At 46.3% G+C, this 20,938-nt stretch overlaps 6 non-coding genes across 6 annotated transcripts; all 6 read left to right on the top strand.

Annotated features, from left to right (window-relative positions):
- The first annotated feature begins 425 nt into the window (after positions 1-425).
- Positions 426-497, top strand: TRNAC-GCA (transfer RNA cysteine (anticodon GCA)). The gene has a single exon. It is a non-coding gene; the product is annotated as a tRNA-Cys (tRNA).
- A 997-nt stretch (positions 498-1,494) lies between these two features.
- On the top strand, positions 1,495-1,566 carry TRNAC-GCA (transfer RNA cysteine (anticodon GCA)). The gene has a single exon. It is a non-coding gene; the product is annotated as a tRNA-Cys (tRNA).
- A 1,008-nt stretch (positions 1,567-2,574) lies between these two features.
- On the top strand, positions 2,575-2,646 carry TRNAC-GCA (transfer RNA cysteine (anticodon GCA)). Its single transcript has one exon. It is a non-coding gene; the product is annotated as a tRNA-Cys (tRNA).
- Positions 2,647-3,643: 997 nt separating this feature from the next.
- On the top strand, positions 3,644-3,715 carry TRNAC-GCA (transfer RNA cysteine (anticodon GCA)). The gene has a single exon. It is a non-coding gene; the product is annotated as a tRNA-Cys (tRNA).
- A 3,407-nt stretch (positions 3,716-7,122) lies between these two features.
- TRNAC-GCA (transfer RNA cysteine (anticodon GCA)) lies at positions 7,123-7,194 on the top strand. Its single transcript has one exon. It is a non-coding gene; the product is annotated as a tRNA-Cys (tRNA).
- A 2,077-nt stretch (positions 7,195-9,271) lies between these two features.
- TRNAC-GCA (transfer RNA cysteine (anticodon GCA)) lies at positions 9,272-9,343 on the top strand. The gene has a single exon. It is a non-coding gene; the product is annotated as a tRNA-Cys (tRNA).
- The last annotated feature ends 11,595 nt before the right edge of the window (positions 9,344-20,938 follow it).

Genomic DNA, 20,938 nt, shown 5'->3' with positions numbered 1-20,938 from the left:
AAGGTACATGAAAGGGGTGTTTGGTTGTACCTTCAAATACCAAATTGTAGTGGTATGCAGAAATGTTTTTTCACCGTAATTTGGCCCAAAACAATCATACTTCACCACCATATCAGTGATTGTGGTAATCAATCCACAAAGATAAGTAGTCTCGTAAAAACCTCTTCCCCTTTGAGAATGTTTCAAAACAAACATTTTAATTAGAGATATTGGTCCTATGGACCACTGCCTATTCAAATAAAATAACAATTAAACATATACATTTTGTTTTTTAAATGATCCTGTTTTCCTTTAATTAATAATATTAAGAACTACTTCTCCTTTTCCACAGTTTCAAGCTCGTACTTTGTGGCCCAACTGAGCTTGAGCCTCTCACTCTTTCGTGATGTACTGATATATTGTCATTCTGATCGTTGAAAACAGTTGGGGATATAGCTCAGTGGTAGAGCATTTGACTGCAAATCAAGAGGTCCCTGGTTCAAATCCGGGTGTCCCCTAAACCTATTTTGGTTTTGGTGTTTGTAGCTGGGATCTTTCATAAAGTCCCTATGAATCACCATTGACAGAGTCAGTGTTCAGTTGGATCTTATACTTTATTAGCATTACAGTGTCACTGCTCAAAACCTGGGAATAAATGCATTTTTACACAGGGCGTGGGAACTTTCTGAAACATCATTGATTTATTTTGGAATCCGGCTCTTCCTTTCACAGCTTCAAGCAAAGAGAATCACTATGAAAACAATTGAAAACTTTGTTATACAGTTTGGTGCTTCCTTGTAGCGCACTAAAGAAATGGCACAGTATACTCGGCAGCGCTGCAGTCAATCTATTTCTCATTTAACCTGTGTCCTCAGTCTTACATATATTCCTCCTCTCCTCTGTGCATACAAAATATGTGTTTGTTTAAAGCACTTCATTCTTGTGCAACGTAGAAACTATTTAATTTCTCCTTAAAACCTCTGCCTACGTGCAAAATGTATGAACCCTCGTTGCAGATGAAAAAAGGCTGGCTCGAAGACTCAGGCCATTTTCGAACACAAAATGGCCTTTTCTGATATATTAAATTGATGGTACTTGAAAGGGACGTTTGGGTGTACCTTCCAAATACCAAATTGCAGTGGTATGTAGAAATGTTTTTCGTCCATCATTTGGCCCAAAACAATCATACTTCACCACCATCTCGGTGATTGTGGTAACCAATCCGCGAAAGGATAAGGCGTCCCGTAAAAACCTCTTCCCCTTTGAGAATGTTTCAAAACAAGCATTTTATGTACAGGCATTGGTCCTATGGACCACTGCCTGTTCAAATAAAATAACAATGAAACATATAAATATTTTTTTTAAACGATCCCGTTTTCCTTCAATAAATAATATTAAGAACTACTTCTCCTGTTCCACAGTTTCAAGCTTGTACTTTCCGGCCCAACTGAGCATGATGCTCACACTCTTTCATGAGGTACTGATATATTTTCATTCCGACTCTCACAAACAGGTGGGGATATAGCTCAGTGGTAGAGCATTTGACTGCAGATCAAGAGGTCCCTGGTTCAAATCCAGGTGTCCCCTTAGCCTGTTTTGGTTCTTGTGTTTGTAGCTGGGACTTTTCATAAAACCCCTTTGGATCATCATTGACAGAGTCAGTGTTCGCTTGGATCTTACACTTTAACAGCATTACAATGTCACTGCTCAAAACCTGGAAGTAAATGCATTTTTATACAGGGCTCGGTATTCCGTATGGGAAATGTCTGAAAAAGCATTGATTTATTTTGGAATCTGGCTCTTCCTTTCACAGCACCAAACAAAGGGAATGGACTATGAAAGCAATTGACAACTTTGTTTTACAGTTTAGTGCTTCCTTCAATCGCACTACAGAAATTGCATAGAAAAGTGGGCAGCAATGCAGTCAATCTATTCCTCATTTAACCTGTGTCCTCAGTCTTACATGTATTCCACCTCTTCTCTGTGCATACAAAGTATGTGTTTGTTTGAAGCACTTCATTTTTGTGCAATGCATAATCTATTTACTTTCTACTAAAATACGCTGCCCACGTACAAGATGTACGAACCCTAGTTGCAGGTGCAAGCAGGCTGGTCTGAGAAACCAGGCCATTTGCGAACACAAAATAGCTTTTTCTGATGTATTAAATCGAAGGTACATGAAAGGGGTGTTTGGTTGTACCTTCAAATACCAAATTGTAGTGGTATGCAGAAATGTTTTTTCACCGTAATTTGGCCCAAAACAATCATACTTCACCACCATATCAGTGATTGTGGTAATCAATCCACAAAGATAAGTAGTCTCGTAAAAACCTCTTCCCCTTTGAGAATGTTTCAAAACAAACATTTTAATTAGAGATATTGGTCCTATGGACCACTGCCTATTCAAATAAAATAACAATTAAACATATACATTTTGTTTTTTAAATGATCCTGTTTTCCTTTAATTAATAATATTAAGAACTACTTCTCCTTTTCCACAGTTTCAAGCTCGTACTTTGTGGCCCAACTGAGCTTGAGCCTCTCACTCTTTCATGATGTACTGATATATTGTCATTCTGATCGTTGAAAACAGTTGGGGATATAGCTCAGTGGTAGAGCATTTGACTGCAGATCAAGAGGTCCCTGGTTCAAATCCGGGTGTCCCCTAAACCTATTTTGGTTTTGGTGTTTGTAGCTGGGATCTTTCATAAAGTCCCTATGAATCACCATTGACAGAGTCAGTGTTCAGTTGGATCTTATACTTTATTAGCATTACAGTGTCACTGCTCAAAACCTGGGAATAAATGCATTTTTACACAGGGCGTGGGAACTTTCTGAAACATCATTGATTTATTTTGGAATCCGGCTCTTCCTTTCACAGCTTCAAGCAAAGAGAATCACTATGAAAACAATTGAAAACTTTGTTATACAGTTTGGTGCTTCCTTGTAGCGCACTAAAGAAATGGCACAGTATACTCGGCAGTGCTGCAGTCAATCTATTTCTCATTTAACCTGTGTCCTCAGTCTTACATATATTCCTCCTCTCCTCTGTGCATACAAAATATGTGTTTGTTTAAAGCACTTCATTCTTGTGCAACGTAGAAACTATTTAATTTCTCCTTAAAACCTCTGCCTACGTGCAAAATGTATGAACCCTCGTTGCAGATGAAAAAAGGCTGGCTCGAAGACTCAGGCCATTTTCGAACACAAAATGGCCTTTTCTGATATATTAAATTGATGGTACTTGAAAGGGACGTTTGGGTGTACCTTCCAAATACCAAATTGCAGTGGTATGTAGAAATGTTTTTCGTCCATCATTTGGCCCAAAACAATCATACTTCACCACCATCTCGGTGATTGTGGTAACCAATCCGCGAAAGGATAAGGCGTCCCGTAAAAACCTCTTCCCCTTTGAGAATGTTTCAAAACAAGCATTTTATGTACAGGCATTGGTCCTATGGACCACTGCCTGTTCAAATAAAATAACAATGAAACATATAAATATTTTTTTTAAACGATCCCGTTTTCCTTCAATAAATAATATTAAGAACTACTTCTCCTGTTCCACAGTTTCAAGCTTGTACTTTCCGGCCCAACTGAGCATGATGCTCACACTCTTTCATGAGGTACTGATATATTTTCATTCCGACTCTCACAAACAGGTGGGGATATAGCTCAGTGGTAGAGCATTTGACTGCAGATCAAGAGGTCCCTGGTTCAAATCCAGGTGTCCCCTTGGCCTGTTTTGGTTCTTGTGTTTGTAGCTGGGACTTTTCATAAACCCCTTTGGATCATCATTGACAGAGTCAGTGTTCGCTTGGATCTTACACTTTAACAGCATTACAATGTCACTGCTCAAAACCTGAGAGTAAATGCATTTTTATACAGGGCTCGGTATTCCGTATGGGAAATGTCTGAAAAAGCATTGATTTATTTTGGAATCTGGCTCTTCCTTTCACAACACCAAACAAAGGGAATGGACTATGAAAGCAATTGGCAACTTTGTTTTACAGTTTAGTGCTTCCTTCAATCGCACTACAGAAATTGCATAGAAAAGTGGGCAGCAATGCAGTCAATCTATTCCTCATTTAACCTGTGTCCTCAGTCTTACATGTATTCCACCTCTTCTCTGTGCATACAAAGTATGTGTTTGTTTGAAGCGCTTCATTTTTGTGCAATGCATAATCTATTTACTTTCTACTAACATACGCTGCCCACGTACAAGATGTACGAACCCTAGTTGCAGGTGCAAGCAGGCTGGTCTGAGAAACCAGGCCATTTGCGAACACAAAATAGCTTTTTCTGATGTATTAAATCGAAGGTACATGAAAGGGGTGTTTGGTTGTACCTTCAAATACCAAATTGTAGTGGTATGCAGAAATGTTTTTTCACCGTAATTTGGCCCAAAACAATCATACTTCACCACCATATCAGTGATTGTGGTAATCAATCCACAAAGATAAGTAGTCTCGTAAAAACCTCTTCCCCTTTGAGAATGTTTCAAAACAAACATTTTAATTAGAGATATTGGTCCTATGGACCACTGCCTATTCAAATAAAATAACAATTAAACATATACATTTTTGTTGGAAACGGCCCTTTTTGCAGGGTTATCCCCAAACTTTTTGCTTCTTCCTCCTTTATTTTTTCTGACCCGTGGTTGTTGGCAATAGGACTCTGGGCACTTTACCACTGCTGATCAGTGCTAAAGTGCATATGCTCTCTGTATAAATTGTTATATTGATTGGTTATCCATGATTGGTATATTTGTTTCACCTGTTAGCCCCTAGTAAAGTGCACTGCGTGTGCCAGGGCTGGTGATTCAAATGCTACTAGTGGGCTGCAGCACTGATTGTGCCACCCACAGGAGTAGCGCTAAAATGATGTCTTAGGCCTGCTTGCAGTGCCTATGTGCAGTCCAGGACTGCCATGTCGACCTGGCCAGTGCACCCACTGACCAGGCCTTATCCTTCCCTTTCTGTACATGTCAGGCATCCCTATGGTGGCCCTAGGTACCCCCCTGGGCTGGGTGCAGTGTATCTGAAAGGTAGGGCATGTACTGAGGTGTGTAACATGCCCTGGTAGTGAATTACAGCCATTTTCGTTTTTCACTGCTGAGAGGCTATCTTGCCCATAGGATAGAATGGGTAAGGCTGTTTACATGCCTATCTTCCCATAGGGGCAAGATAGAAAATCCAAGTTTGGTATCTCTGTGTTCAGAATTTAATTATACATCTTTTTAGCAAGATGGTTTTTAAATTCACTGTGTGGGAATAGCACTTTTTAGAAAGTAGCTATTCTCCTGTTTAACCTTCCTGTGTGCCTGTGTGCTGGTTGGCTGACTGGTGTCAGGTGATGTGCTAGGTGGCTCCAGGAGCCTGGATGAGTCAGCAGCAGGGTGAATAGGGAGATCTGCTTTAGATGGGTGGGAGGAGTAGTCCCTGGGTCTGAATAGGGCTGCCCCAGACAAACACAAAGCTGGCTCCACCCCCTGCTGGCCAGGCTGAGGACTCTGCCTCTGCTGGCACAAAGAAGGCTCCACCTCCTGCTGAGCGTCTAACGACCCTGCCCCTCACTCTGAAAGGAACCAGGTGCTCCAGAGCAGAGCACACCCAGGAACCGGTTTGGGCAGGGGAATCCCCCACTGGAACAAAGAGAGACAAAGACTTGGAGGGGTATAAGAAGAGGACCCCAGACACCTAAAACTTTAGATCACTTTGGAACTAAGAAGAAACCTCTGCCAAGGAGAAAGCTGGAAGAAACTGAAGAGGAGAAGACTGCCTGCTTGCTGTTTTGCTTTGCTGCCAAGGAGAGGGGAAGGACTTTGCTGTGTCCCCTTCTTTTGATTCTGATCTCCAAGGGCCTGAGAAGAGCTGGCTCCCTGTTAAGAAGTCCCAGGAACAAAAGGACTTCACCACCAGCTCCCCTGGAACTCTGCTGAAGGAGTTCTGACCTGCCTTGGAGTGCTTGCCCAGTCTTGGGGCCTCAGGAGGTCGTTTTGCTGTGTTTGGGAGCTGGGAAGCAGAAGCGTGAACAAAAGTGACTGGTACCCGACGCATCATCCGATTGCGTGTCGCAAGACGAGAGTGCGAGGAAAATTTCATCGCGGCACCATCGCAACACGCAGGGTCTCCGCATCGCCGAGTGCGTCGAGCATCGTCCCGAAGCGTGAAGCTTCCTGCCATTGCGAGGGTTGTCGCAGAACCAGTTTGCGGGCCGCACCACTGCCGGTGCGTGAAAAGTCTCCAATCGCTGCGTGCGTCGACGCAAAGTCCCGTTCCGTGGCGCATCGAGAGTTGCGGCGCCGGAAGGCAACGCTGCGCCACGCATCGCACCACATCGAAGAGTGTCGCATCGAACCTGTGCGTGAAGCTTCCCCCTAAGAAACCTACGCAACGAAGGCCAAAGTCATCGCATCCTCCCCTTACAGATCGGAGCCGGCGCATCCACCTCTGCTGCGTGAAGCAGGGCTGCTGCAAAGCCTCCCCAGGATCTCAGGAGCATCGCATCGCCTTTGCAAGCTTCCTTGTTATAGCTTTTGGGAACCTTATCGCAACTACAGGTACTGTTGGGCACGAAAGTGTCGCATTTTGTGCATTGAGAGTCGCATTGTGCAGGACACTGACTTTTACATCCTGGAGTACTTTCTGCAAACTCTGAACTATCTTTAAAGTAACCTTTTTGAATTATATGTTGGTTTGTCTGTAGTATTTGGTCTTGTGAAGTTTTTAGTAAAGATACCTTATTTTTCTAAAACTGGTGTGGAGTAAAATCTGTGGTGTTTTCACTGTGTTACTGTGAGTGTTGGTACAAATACTTTACACATTGCCTTTGATAGCCTAGACTGCTCAGGCCAAGCTACCTAGAGTGTGAGCAGGGGTTATCTTAACAGTGTATCCCCCTTTCCCTGACTAGAAGCAAGGGTCCCTACTTGGACAGTGGTACCTACCCTGCCAACTAGAGACCCCCAGATCTAACAATTTTGTTTTTTAAATGATCCTGTTTTCCTTTAATTAATAATATTAAGAACTACTTCTCCTTTTCCACAGTTTCAAGCTCGTACTTTGTGGCCCAACTGAGCTTGAGCCTCTCACTCTTTCATGATGTACTGATATATTGTCATTCTGATCTTTGAACGCAGTTGGGGATATAGCTCAGTGGTAGAGCATTTGACTGCAGATCAAGAGGTCCCTGGTTCAAATCCGGGTGTCCCCTAAACCTATTTTGGTTCTGGTGTTTGTAGCTAGGATCTTTCATAAAGTCCCTTTGGATCACCATTGACAGAGTCTGTGTTCAGTTGGATCTTATACTTTATTAGCATTACAGTGTCACTGCTCAAAACCTGGGAATAAATGCATTTTTACACAGGGCGTGGGAACTTTCTGAAACATCATTGATTTATTTTGGAATCCGGCTCTTCCTTTCACAGCTTCAAACAAAGAGAATGACTATGAAAACAATTGAAAACTTTGTTATACAGTTTGGTGCTTCCTTGTAGCGCACTAAAGAAATGGCATAGTATACTCGGCAGCGCTGCAGTCAATCTATTTCTCATTTAACATGTGTCCTCAGTCTTACATATATTCCTCCTCTCCTCTGTGCATACAAAATATGTGTTTGTTTAAAGCACTTCATTCTTGTGCAACGTAGAAACTATTTAATTTCTCCTTAAAACCTCTGCCTACGTGCAAAATGTATGAACCCTCGTTGCAGATGAAAAAAGGCTGGCTCGAAGACTCAGGTCATTTTCGAACACAAAATGGCCTTTTCTGATATATTAAATTGATGGTACTTGAAAGGGACATTTGGGTGTACCTTCCAAATACCAAATTGCAGTGGTATGTAGAAATGTTTTTCGTCCATCATTTGGCCCAAAACAATCATACTTCACCACCATCTCGGTGATTGTGGTAACCAATCCGCGAAAGGATAAGGCGTCCCGTAAAAACCTCTTCCCCTTTGAGAATGTTTCAAAACAAGCATTTTATGTACAGGCATTGGTCCTATGGACCACTGCCTGTTCAAATAAAATAACAATGAAACATATAAATATTTTTTTTAAACGATCCCGTTTTCCTTCAATAAATAATATTAAGAACTACTTCTCCTGTTCCACAGTTTCAAGCTTGTACTGTCCGGCCCAACTGAGCATGATGCTCACACTCTTTCATGAGGTACTGATATATTTTCATTCCGACTATCACAAACAGGTGGGGATATAGCTCAGTGGTAGAGCATTTGACTGCAGATCAAGAGGTCCCTGGAACAAATCCAGGTGTCCCCTTAGCCTGTTTTGGTTCTTGTGTTTGTAGCTGGGACTTTTCATAAAGCCCCTTTGGATCATCATTGACAGAGTCAGTGTTCGCTTGGATCTTACACTTTAATAGCATTACAATGTCACTGCTCAAAACCTGAGAGTAAATGCATTTTTATACAGGGCTCGGTATTCGGTATGGGAAATGTCCGAAAAAGCATTGATTTATTTTGGAATCTGGCTCTTCCTTTCACAGCACCAAACAAAGGGAATGGACTATGAAAGCAATTGGCAACTTTGTTTTACAGTTTAGTGCTTCCTTCAATCGCACTACAGAAATTGCATAGAAAAGTGGGCAGCAATGCAGTCAATCTATTCCTCATTTAACCTGTGTCCTCAGTCTTACATGTATTCCACCTCTTCTCTGTGCATACAAAGTATGTGTTTGTTTGAAGCGCTTCATTTTTGTGCATTGCATAATCTATTTACTTTCTACTAAAATACGCTGCCCACGTACAAGATGTACGAACCCTAGTTGCAGGTGCAAGCAGGCTGGTCTGAGAAACCAGGCCATTTGCGAACACAAAATAGCGTTTTCTGATGTATTAAATCGAAGGTACATGAAAGGGGTGTTTGGTTGTACCTTCAAATACCAAATTGTAGTGGTATGCAGAAATGTGTTTTCACCGTAATTTGGCCCAAAGCAATCATACTTCACCACCATATCAGTGATTGTGGTAATCAATCCACAAAGATAAGTAGTCTCGTAAAAACCTCTTCCCCTTTGAGAATGTTTCAAAACAAACATTTTAATTAGAGATATTGGTCCTATGGACCACTGCCTATTCAAATAAAATAACAATTAAACATATACATTTTGTTTTTTAAATGATCCTGTTTTCCTTTAATTAATAATATTAAGAACTACTTCTCCTTTTCCACAGTTTCAAGCTCGTACTTTGTGGCCCAACTGAGCTTGAGCCTCTCACTCTTTCATGATGTACTGATATATTGTCATTCTGATCTTTGAAAACAGTTGGGGATATAGCTCAGTGGTAGAGCATTTGACTGCAGATCAAGAGGTCCCTGGTTCAAATCCGGGTGTCCCCTAAACCTATTTTGGTTTTGGTGTTTGTAGCTGGGATCTTTCATAAAGTCCCTATGGATCACCATTGACAGAGTCAGTGTTCAGTTGGATCTTATACTTTATTAGCATTACAGTGTCATTGCTCAAAACCTGGGAATAAATGCATTTTTACACAGGGCGTGGGAACTTTCTGAAACATCATTTTTTTTTTTTTTTTTTTTTTTTGGAAAACCTTTATTTCAAAAATCAGGACACAGCTATTCAGCCGACAGCCCGAGGGTTCGGCAGCATGGAAAGTCAGATACAGTGATTTGTCCCCAGTACAGTACAAGGATTAGTGCAAAGGTCCAATTTTAAATAAACACAGAAAAACTCACAACAAACCCCAGCAAGGCAGAAACATTGAAAACCCATGGTGAAAGCCCCCAGGGGAGGCCGGACCCCACTCTTCTACTAATTACAAGACAATGTACGGAGGAAGAAGGGGGACAGCAGAGGCCCAAAACGGTACCTAAAACCGAACTATGCTGGAAAGAGGGTCAGGGGGAAAGCTGTTCCTCGGGCGGGTCCAGATCAGGGGCAAGACATATTCCCCCCCTGTATTGGTTCCACCGCCCCCAGATGGCGTGCCATTTCCGGGGGTGACCTCTGGAGCAATAGACCGTCTTCTCCCTAAACATGCTCCAGTCCATGTTCTCTTTCCACGCGGTCAGTGTAGGGGGCCCCGAGGAGCCCCACAGACGCGCAATATCCCTTTTAGCGACCATGTTACCCAGGGTCACCCATTGGGTCTGCGGCTCATCAAGGTCAGTGGGCCCCCAGACGTTCAGGAGGCAACACCGCGCCTCCGGCTGCACAGCAAGGCCCGTCACCTCCCCCATAACTGCATGGACTCTCCTCCAGAACTCCACAATGACACCACATTCCCAAATGATGTGAAGGAAAGTACCCACCAAACCACATCCCCTCCTGCACAGGCCGTCCTCCGAGAATCCCATGTGGACCAGCCGCGGCCCCGTCACATAGACCCGGTGCAGTATTTTAAGCTGCACCAGCCTCAGACGCGACGGGATCGCAACTTCCTTAGGGGAAGAAACCGCTGACTGCCAGTCCTCATTATCCAACTCAAGGCCATCCCTAGTCCACTGTTCTCTCAGCCCCAAAAGCATGTCTGCCCGGACGTTAATCAATTTCTTGTATATGAGCGAGATCGTGCTCTCGGGCATGTGACCATCAAGGACCCGGTCCTCAAGGGGAGAGGACTCCGGCACCTTCTCACCCTCCACGAGGACTGATCGGAGGGCGTGGCGCAGCTGGATATACCTGAAATACTCGGAGGGCCCCAGCTCATACTCAGTCTGCAACTTCTCAAAGGACTTCACCCTCCCCTTATGCAGCACATCTCCCACTTTGGATATACCTATCAGGTCCCACTTGTCAAATCCCTTCGTGTGCCAGAGCCTTCCCAACCTCTCCGATTCAAACAATGGGGTAGCGAGGGTGAGCCTGTCCTTCCAGCCCAACGAGTCAGTCGCCATCTTCCACACGCGCACCGCCACACCCGTGGGCCCCGTGAGGGACGAGTCCAGGGACCGCGAATACAACGCCCTGTAGTAGTTGCCACCACGTAGCAACCACCTGTCCATGGCATATCCAGGGCTGAGGGCGGGGCCATAAAACCCATGGTTGATCGCGGTCAGCTGCGTGGCCCAGTAGTACCGTCGGATGTCTGGGAGCGCAATGCCCCTATCATACCATGGGAGCGTCAATTTTGCAATAGCTATTCGCGGCCGCCCATCCCACAGCAACGTCCGTTGGAGGCCTTCGACCTCCCGAAAGTATTTGGCCGGTACCCAGTCCAAGGTGTTCTGGAGGGCGTAGAGGAAGCGGGGAAGAGACATCATTTTGAACAGGGCCGCACGCCCAACAAGGGAGAGCGGCAGCCTCCGCCAACTTCAACATCGCGCCTCAAGCGTGCCAGGGGGGGGAGCAGATTCTTCTCATAGCGCACAGCAGGGTCCATGGATATAAAGATCCCCAAGTACACGAAACCCTGCTGGGCGACCTGTATCGCACACGTTCTAGGGATCGGTGGGACCTCGCCACTAAGAACGTACAAGTACGATTTGCCCCAATTAATTACGAGCCCCGAGTTCCTTCCGAATGATGCAAGTACGTCACAGACCACAATAAGCGACTTCTTAGGTGAGGCCAGATACAACAGGATATCATCGGCGTAGAGCGAGATACGGTCCTCGTGATCAGGCGACCACCGGAGGCCCCGTATTTCCGGGTGCCAACGTATCCACGCAGCCAACGGTTCAAGGGCGAGGGCGAACAACAGAGGCGACAGGGGGCAACCCTGCCGAGTACCCCTACCAAGCTGAAACGGAGTAGATGCCCGACCATTCACCACCACATTCGCTAGCGGCCCCTCGTACAGCAACCTAACCCAACTCACAAAACCGCGACCAAAACCAAACTTGGCCAGCACGGCCCATAAGTATGCCCATTCCACCGTGTCGAAGGCCATCGTGGCATCAAGAGATGCCACAATCGCCGGTTCCTGCAGCGTGTCCGCCCTGGCGATGACGCCATGAAGACGCCTAAGGTTTAGTGCCGTGTTTCGGTGCGGGATGAAGCCGGATTGATCCGGGTGGACCAAGTCGCCAAGTACTCTAATCAAACGGGTCGCCAGGAGTTTAGCCAGAATTTTCGGCTCAGCGTTGAGGAGCGAAATGGGCCGATAGGAGGCGCACCTATCCCGAGGCTTACCCTCTTTATGTATGACCACGATCGACGCCAGCCGCTGATCCAACGGAAGGATCCCATCCCCCCGCGCCTCCAAAAACATGGCGCGCAGGTGAGGGGCGACCCTATCCGGGAACAGCTTATACAGATCTATCGGCAATCCGTTCGGTCCAGAGGCCTTACCCGAGTGTAACGCGCGAATAGCCCCCACCACCTCGTCGACCGTTATATCACCATCCAAATCGTCCCTATCTATGTCAGAGAGGCAGGGCAACTCGATATCACGGAGGAGATCAGCCGAGTCCTCGGGCGGCCTGTCCGACACAGAGGAATAAACCCCACGAAAGTACTCCGCGAAACACTTCACAATCCCCTCAGGTTCCACAATCGCCTCCCCTTTCTCACCCATCAACTCCGGCACCACTCTATTGACCCGTTCTTTCCTGTCCAACCACGCCAGGAGTTTCCCTGCCTTATCACCAACGTCATACAGGCGGCCCTGTTGTTCCCTACTGAGGGTCTTAGCGGCGTCCGTCACCAGGTCCCTATACTCCGTCTGCTTCAGGCAAAGCTCATGCAGCGAGGACTCTGTAACCCCCTCCTCCATAGCCCCTTCAAGGGCCGCGATCTCCTCCTCTACCTGCCGTACCTCACCATCCCTCCGACTCTTGGCAGCCACCACCAGGGAGAGGGCTTCCCCCCGGAGCACGGTCTTAAAAACTTCCCACAGCGACACCGCCAAGTCCACGGTACCCAGATTTTCCTTGAAGTAACTATCTACCTTCTTTACCAGGGCGCTGCGCATCTTGGGGTCTCGGAAGTACCATGGGTTAATGGGGGCCACCCTCCCTCCTCCCTCCCGACCTAGATCCAGCCGGATCCACACTGGTGAGTGGTCAGAGATACCGCGTGCCATGTGCCTCGCCTCGGACACCAACGAGGCGTGTGCGGACAGAGTGAGCAGGTAGTCAATCCTGGAGAGGCTACCATGCGCACCGGAGTGAAATGTGTATTGACTCTGTGTGGGGTGCCGGAGCCTCCAGCAGTCTATAAGACCAAACGTGTCCAGGAAATCTGGAAGCCATTTCTGAGCCCCCGCTGTATCCCTGGGCGGGTATCTATCCAACAGTCCGGAGCCTACAGCGTTGATATCCCCTCCCACTACCAGCATACCCCCCGGGAGAGTCAGCAAAGCCCTGCCCAGATCAGCAAATGTGGAGGCCTGCAGGGCAGGCGGGACATAGACCGAAACCAAAACCAAAATTCTTCCTTCCCACCGCCCCGCTACCGCCACAAACCTCCCCCTATCGTCAACAATGGTGGAGTCCACCTCAAAAGGCAACGATGCTCTAACCAGGATACCCACACCCCTGGACCCAGAAGAGAATCCCGAGTGTGCAACGAATTTATACCCCTTCCTATTCAAGGCATAGCACGTATTACCTATGAGATGCGTCTCCTGCAGCAGGGCAACCTCAGGCATTGAGCGTTTCAAAAATTGCAAAACAATCCCCCTCTTGATGCGATCCCCCAAACCATTAACATTCCAGCTTATAACAGTTAAGCCTCTACCCCCCATCCTCAAACGGAAAGAGGCCCACCCCACACCCGAGGAGCCACCATGGAACAGCCCTGAGGATAATCATCATGCCTTGCAGAAATAAACCCCCCAACAACAAACTCCAAATCCCCGCAACTCCCCCCACCCTGCACCCCTGCTGCAGCTTACAAAGCCCCCCCAACTTGCAGTGTGCCTGTCGCCCCACAAAACCAAAAAAATCTACAAAAAGTACCCCAAGGGAGGAAAAGAGCACCCCTCATCCTCCCGCAGCCCTCCACAGTTACTGCACTCATTTCAAGTTCCCAAGTGTAGCCAAAACAAGTCAGGTCGGCACGGAGATATCAGCCCTGTCCATCCCGGCCACTGTCTCCATGCTCGGCCGTGTCGTCACCCGTCCTTCGCCGGGGCAAAGCGTCCAGCCATTCGTCGGCCATAACAGGAGAGTCAAAGAAGAATGTCCGATCTTCGTGCACCACCCGTAGTTTGGCAGGGAAAAGCATGGCATACTTCAGATCCAGTTCCCGAAGCCTCCGCTTCACCCCCAGGAAGCTCTGTCTCTGTCTCTGCACCTGCTGGGTGAAGTCCGGATAAAAATTAACCGACGCATTCTGGAAGGGAACTGGGCCCGTCACCCTCGATGCTTGCAGGATGGCGTCCCGATCTCGGAAATGGAAGAGCCGGGCGACAATCGGCCTTGGCGGGGCACCCGCCTTGGGCCGCCCACCCGGCACCCTATGGGCCCTTTCCACAGCAAAGAACTTTCCAAGGCCCCTCGGCTTTAGATGATTAAGGACCAAATCCTCAACGAGCAGGTCCACCGAAGCCTCATCCGAGGACTCCGGGACCCCGATGACGCGCACGTTGTTGCGCCTGGCCCGGCTCTCGAAATCCTCCAGCCGGCGGGCGACGAGGTCACTCTCGGTCCTTAGCTTACGGACCTCGGTCTGCAGCTCCGCAACATCGTCAGTGAGGCCCGTGGTCTTAAGGTCCAGGCTCTTAACGCGCTCGTTCGTCTTGCCCAGGTCCGAGCGGATCAGGTTGACATCCACCAGGATGGCATCCACCTTATGAGCCAGGGCCTCGAACTGTCTCCCCATCGAGGTCTGCATCCCGTCGAGCGCGCCCATGACATCCTGAAGGGAGAGCTCCGGCGCCACAGGCGAGTCCTCCTTCTGGGCCTCCGGCGCCTGGCTCGATCCACTCGGTGATGCTTTCTGGAGCGCGTAGCGGTCCATGCTGTTGGCTTGGGTATACGTTCCCCGCCTGGTAGACTTAGTCTTCAGCCGATCCCCTTCTGCCTTGCCCGACATAATGGGCTCCGGGCAGGCCCGTGCAGTTAAGACTGATCCCTCTCTGAGAGAGGAAGAAGGAGTGTACAGTTCTGCCTTATGCTGCCAGAGTAGCCCGCCGAGCGTCCTTGGGGTAATAAAGCCACCCTGAGCTCTCCAGTGTCCGGGCAGACAAAGGAAACGAAATCGAAAGTGAAAGAGCGGGGACCTCCGTCCGACCGTTCACGCCTCGCCTGGCCGTTGTTGATCAACTAGGAGCCGGGCTTCCTGCCAACTCTGGCCCCTGGCATCCCCGGGAGACAGGCCGCAATCTTCCGCCAGGCGTAAGTCCAGTTCCCGATGGGCGATCCGACCACGGGTGGCATCAATCGCCTCCCTGCCAACTCAGCAACACGATGCCATGCATACCATCAGGATTAGAGACAGGATAGTCGACGGAGGGCGCGAGGGTCTCGGGAGCTCTAAGCTCACGCGGCCATCTTGGTCAAGCGCTAGGCTCCTCCCCATCTGAAACATCATTGATTTATTTTGGAATCCGGCTCTTCCTTTCACAGCTTCAAGCAAAGAGAATCACTATGAAAACAATTGAAAACTTTGTTATACAGTTTGGTGCTTCCTTGTAGCGCACTAAAGAAATGGCATAGTATACTCGGCAGCGCTGCAGTCAATCTATTTCTCATTTAACCTGTGTCCTCAGTCTTACATATATTCCTCCTCTCCTCTGTGCATACAAAATATGTGTTTGTTTAAAGCACTTCATTCTTGTGCAACGTAGAAACTATTTAATTTCTCCTTAAAACCTCTGCCTACGTGCAAAATGTATGAACCCTCGTTGCAGATGAAAAAAGGCTGGCTCGAAGACTCAGGCCATTTTCGAACACAAAATGGCCTTTTCTGATATATTAAATTGATGGTACTTGAAAGGGACGTTTGGGTGTACCTTCCAAATTGCAGTGGTATGTAGAAATGTTTTTCGTCCATCATTTGGCCCAAAACAATCATACTTCACCACCATCTCGGTGATTGTGGTAACCAATCCGCGAAAGGATAAGGCGTCCCGTAAAAACCTCTTCCCCTTTGAGAATGTTTCAAAACAAGCATTTTATGTACAGGCATTGGTCCTATGGACCACTGCCTGTTCAAATAAAATAACAATGAAACATATACATATTTTTTTTAAACGATCCCGTTTTCCTTCAATAAATATTATTAAGAACTACTTCTCCTGTTCCACAGTTTCAAGCTTGTACTTTCCGGCCCAACTGAGCATGATGCTCACAGTCTTTCATGAGGTACTGATATATTTTCATTCCGACTCTCACAAACAGGTGGGGATATAGCTCAGTGGTAGAGCATTTGACTGCAGATCAAGAGGTCCCTGGTTCACATCCCGGTGTCCCCTTGGCCTGTTTTGGTTCTTGTGTTTGTAGCTGGGACTTTTCATAAAACCCCTTTGGATCATCATTGACAGAGTCAGTGTTCGCTTGGATCTTACACTTTAACAGCATTACAATGTCACTGCTCAAAACCTGAGAGTAAATGCATTTTTATACAGGGCTCGGTATTCCGTATGGGAAATGTCTGAAAAAGCATTGATTTATTTTGGAATCTGGCTCTTCCTTTCACAGCACCAAACAAAGGGAATGGACTATGAAAGCAATTGGCAACTTTGTTTTACAGTTTAGTGCTTCCTTCAATCGCACTACAGAAATTGCATAGAAAAGTGGGCAGCAATGCAGTCAATCTATTCCTCATTTAACCTGTGTCCTCAGTCTTACATGTATTCCACCTCTTCTCTGTGCATACAAAGTATGTGTTTGTTTGAAGCACTTCATTTTTGTGCAATGCATAATCTATTTACTTTCTTCTAAAATACGCTGCCCACGTACAAGATGTACGAACCCTAGTTGCAGGTGCTGAGGAAATATGAATTTTGTGATCAGTTATGTCCCCTATCTTAGACCCCAACGGCTCCATGTATATGCTACAAGTACATGTATGTTCCCTCCAGTTCCAGTTATGAAGACGCAAACATATGTGCGTCCACCGTCAACATGTCCTCTTTCAGATCCGCCATGAATGGGCCGGATATTCCATTCCTAAGTATGAAAGGCCACCGACTTTATATGGCTCATTTACTCCATTTTGCAGTTCAGGCGAGTAGGCCCTGAATTCTGCCATCAAGCCTTTTCCTGCCTTCTACCTTCGACAGCTCCAGTCTGAGCTCGCATCTGTATCCATGAACTTTGTCCTACTCCCTGCGCGGCTAACGGTGCCTGACTCGGCCTGTTTGCCTGCCAAAAACTGTATTTCACCTTCAAGATTATCTGCTCCGCTCCTCATCCAATGCATTCCTGTCTAGTAGTTTAGGTAAACATTCTTTCAGCTACCGAGCAAGGGGCCCGGCTTCTCTGTCCTCATGCAAGTAATTCATAGCTCTGTTACCATGAAAGATTTCTGCCCCCTCGCATCTCATGTAGACACTTAGACGCTTGTACACGCACTCACAGTCAGTATAGAATAGATTTCGTCCGAGGGACCTTTCCTTTTGGATAACACAGTTCTTTAAACATAGGATATTAGATATGATTTGGGATTAGGTTGACTTGACCCCCCAGACTTCTGTCTCCACATGTAGAGCTAAATGTCAAGTCCCCTTCACCCTCTAGTTGCACGTCAATCACACGTCATGCGGCTGCGCGCGCATCTCTGCCAAGTATTTCTGCTGACATTGCAGGATTCTCTTATGGATCCACCCACTTGTGACATCATGTATAATGACGTTTTCTAAGTTACGCCTATATGTCCGCCTTTTTTAGTTACGTATGCATATTTTTATCTATCTTATCAACTGTTACGCCTCCTGCATCTGTTTCACTGTAATGCATTTCTTATAAAAATGATTACCTGTCAATAATGTATTGCCTTCCCTTCCTGAACCCCCGTGGTGATGGAATATGAAGCCTGCAGTTCGAACTGTAATTCCTTTGTAGAGGAATAAAGCCCTTTCAGAACCTCTAATACCACGGATTCTGCCTCTTATTTTACTGAGTTATTCTTACTAGATTTTACCGCATCAAAAATAGTATCGGTAATTAAATATTTACCACATAAATTGGCGCCCGAACAGGGACACTTTCTCATCTCACGCGCCGGAGGTGCGTTGCAGGCCCGGTCTCCTGCCACAGCTGGACGGACAACAACGCGTACCCGCAGGATTTCCTGTATCTCCCTCCTGCCAAGCGGGGGTGACTGAGGCTGCGATCAACACCCAGACGAGGCGGTGAGAAGTGCGAAGTATCCCGACCAGAGCCTAGCTGAGAGAGCAAGATCCGAGGTATACAGAGGCCCGCCAGGTTCCGAAGTTCCGCGTCGAGTCGAGTCCAGTCCGGTCCAGTCCAGTTCAGTTCCGAGGCCTTCCGTTCCGTGCTACCCGGTGAGTACCATTGCCGGGGAGGCATTTAAACGTGCACATAGTCTGTGCCGGTCAAGACGGGTTTGGGTACACAAATCCGGTCTGCACTGTTTCAGCAGTGTATCTGTACTGTTTAGCAGTATATCTAGTAAGTCTTGTATATAATTCAGTATCATCTAGTGTTCAGTATTATGCCAGTAACCAGTTTCCTATTAGTTATCATTGTTCGTTAAATGTTAAATGTTAAATGTTTTGAATACGTTCTACATATTGTGGTATGAATGACTGTTCATTATTGTGTTTATTATATTAAGTGAGTTCAAGATTAAGTAACCAGATCTAAAAATGCCGCTCTTTTCTAAATTAAGACAGATCAAAACTAGAAAAGGGGTACTCGAAGAAGCTGTTCCCATTCCACCTAGGGACACTCCAGGGTACTTCATGTCTCATAAACATGGCCTAGATGCCGTATTATTTCTTGATTTATGGGTGGACTACACCAAGGATTTACCAGAAAGCCAGAGGTGGCCCGCAGCTGGGACCTGGGATGCAGATTGCATCATGAGAGTAGAAGAAGAATTATGGAAAAAGAAAGCCAGACAGTCACAGAAAGATGCCATTGAATTATGGCGTAAAGAATCATATAGACGTACAGAAAAAGCACTCAGACAGGAAGAGAAAAGTAAGGAGAATTCAAATAAAGCCCGAGAAAATCTATTAATTGAGGAAGGTACCCGAGTAAAATCAGAACAAGTAGACAGACAAAGAAACACCCTTATGAATGGTATGTATCCTCTTCTGGCCGAAGGGTTACCTAAGGCTACCCCGGAAATACCGAAAGACTTGCCACCTCCATTGCTCCCGACAAAAGCACATCCCAAAACGCATCCCAAAACCGCAAAAGATGTTTTCCTTTCCTCCTATTTAGATGACGTAGCTCCCGAGTATGCTAATGCCACACCACACACACGGCATGACGATGGTGTTCAACGCCAAGATCATTCGTCTGTATCTCTGCAACAACAAACTCCTACGACCATTCCCACAGGTCCGTCCGTTTCCACCGCTTTTCCCGCATCTACAATTTCTATTTTACATCCAACAAATCCTTTCTTGCCCAGCACCTCAGGTGGTGCTACAGGAGGTACGACAGACATGTTTGCCACACCGCCGCGAAATAAACAGACCCTTAGAGATTTAGCACTCCAACGTACACCCCAGCTAGCAACTTCCGACATGTTTAAAGAGCATCTTGTGGATTGTAGATATGATCCAGTGCCAGGTAAGCAGGACAGACTGCTACTGTCATCACTACGTATACGACGAGCTACATTGTATTTAATGACGATACCAGGAATGGTTGAACACCTAGACAATATATATCACTTTGTCCAAACAGGGCGAGGCCCAGAAAGTATTAACAAAGCTATGGAATACCAGAAAGTGGATGTACAAAGACAACTACTACGTTTTTTCATAAACTGCGTGATTAGGAACCAAGACAGGCCTGAGGCAGATCATGATACCATGCAAAAACTTGCCAAATGGGGTCAGAACATATCAGACGAGAAACATGATAGGCAGGCGTGTATAATCGCCATGTATCGAAAGATCCGCAAGGAAGTAGAACGAATACATAAAGAAAGACGAGAAGCAGACAGAATTGAATCAGAGGGAGAGGAGGAGCAAGAATCAGAAATAGCCGCAGGACAATTAGAAACGATGGCTTATGTAGGTAGAGGAAGACCTCATAATAATACTAGAGGCTTTAATGATCCGATACGTCCGACACGCCCAGAAAGTAACAGAAATTTCCAAACCCCTATAATAAATATAAGGTCTCCTGAACACTTATTCCAAGCCGCTGATAAATTACTCCGAGAACGAAGGGGGTATCATATGCTTGATTCTATGGATGAACAGGAATTAGCCAGGTCAGCAGTCCTATGGGCTGACAGTCCCGGAAAATACAGTGATGATGCGCTAGCACACACGTTTTTGAACCTTACCCCAGACGAACAGCGTTTAGCTGGTATATACATGATTCAACAACTCCTTATATTATACAAAAGCCAACACTCTGGTCCTGGTCCCCTACCCGACATATTGACAGAATTACTCACGAATAGATGGAGAGGTTCAGGTACTGATTTAATTAAAGAAATTCTAGAATTTCGAAACCAGTATATTGTTTTCGTATGCCCAGAACATGTCTCAATTCCCATCAAGGAAAGAACGACGTATTACATGGATAGACAGAATCCCTTACGCGAAGTACACCCAATTAGAGGTGATGACAATGAGTTTAAACGCGTGTTTGTATACACACCCATAACAAAAATTGAATTATTAGAAATGAAGAAAGTAGTACCTAGCCATGACAAAGACCCAGCGGGTTTCCACCGTGAGATCAAAGACATGTTACTTATGGGAGAGTATACCTATCCTGACATTATGAAAATATTAAAAGTATTAATGCCTGCTGGCATTTACGAAAAACTCAAAGAAAAGGATTGGGAGGTGGGAGACCAAAAGATGGACTGGACAGCATTAGAAAACGAAGAAAAAGCCCGAGCTGCAGGTTCAGGGCTTGGGGAAAAGA

This window comes from Triturus cristatus, chromosome 4_1 (genome assembly GCF_964204655.1).
Source record: "Triturus cristatus chromosome 4_1, aTriCri1.1, whole genome shotgun sequence".
NCBI lineage: Eukaryota > Metazoa > Chordata > Amphibia > Caudata > Salamandridae > Triturus > Triturus cristatus.
Note: the sequence above shows the minus strand (reverse complement) of the source record. Positions and strands in the feature narration are given on the sequence as shown.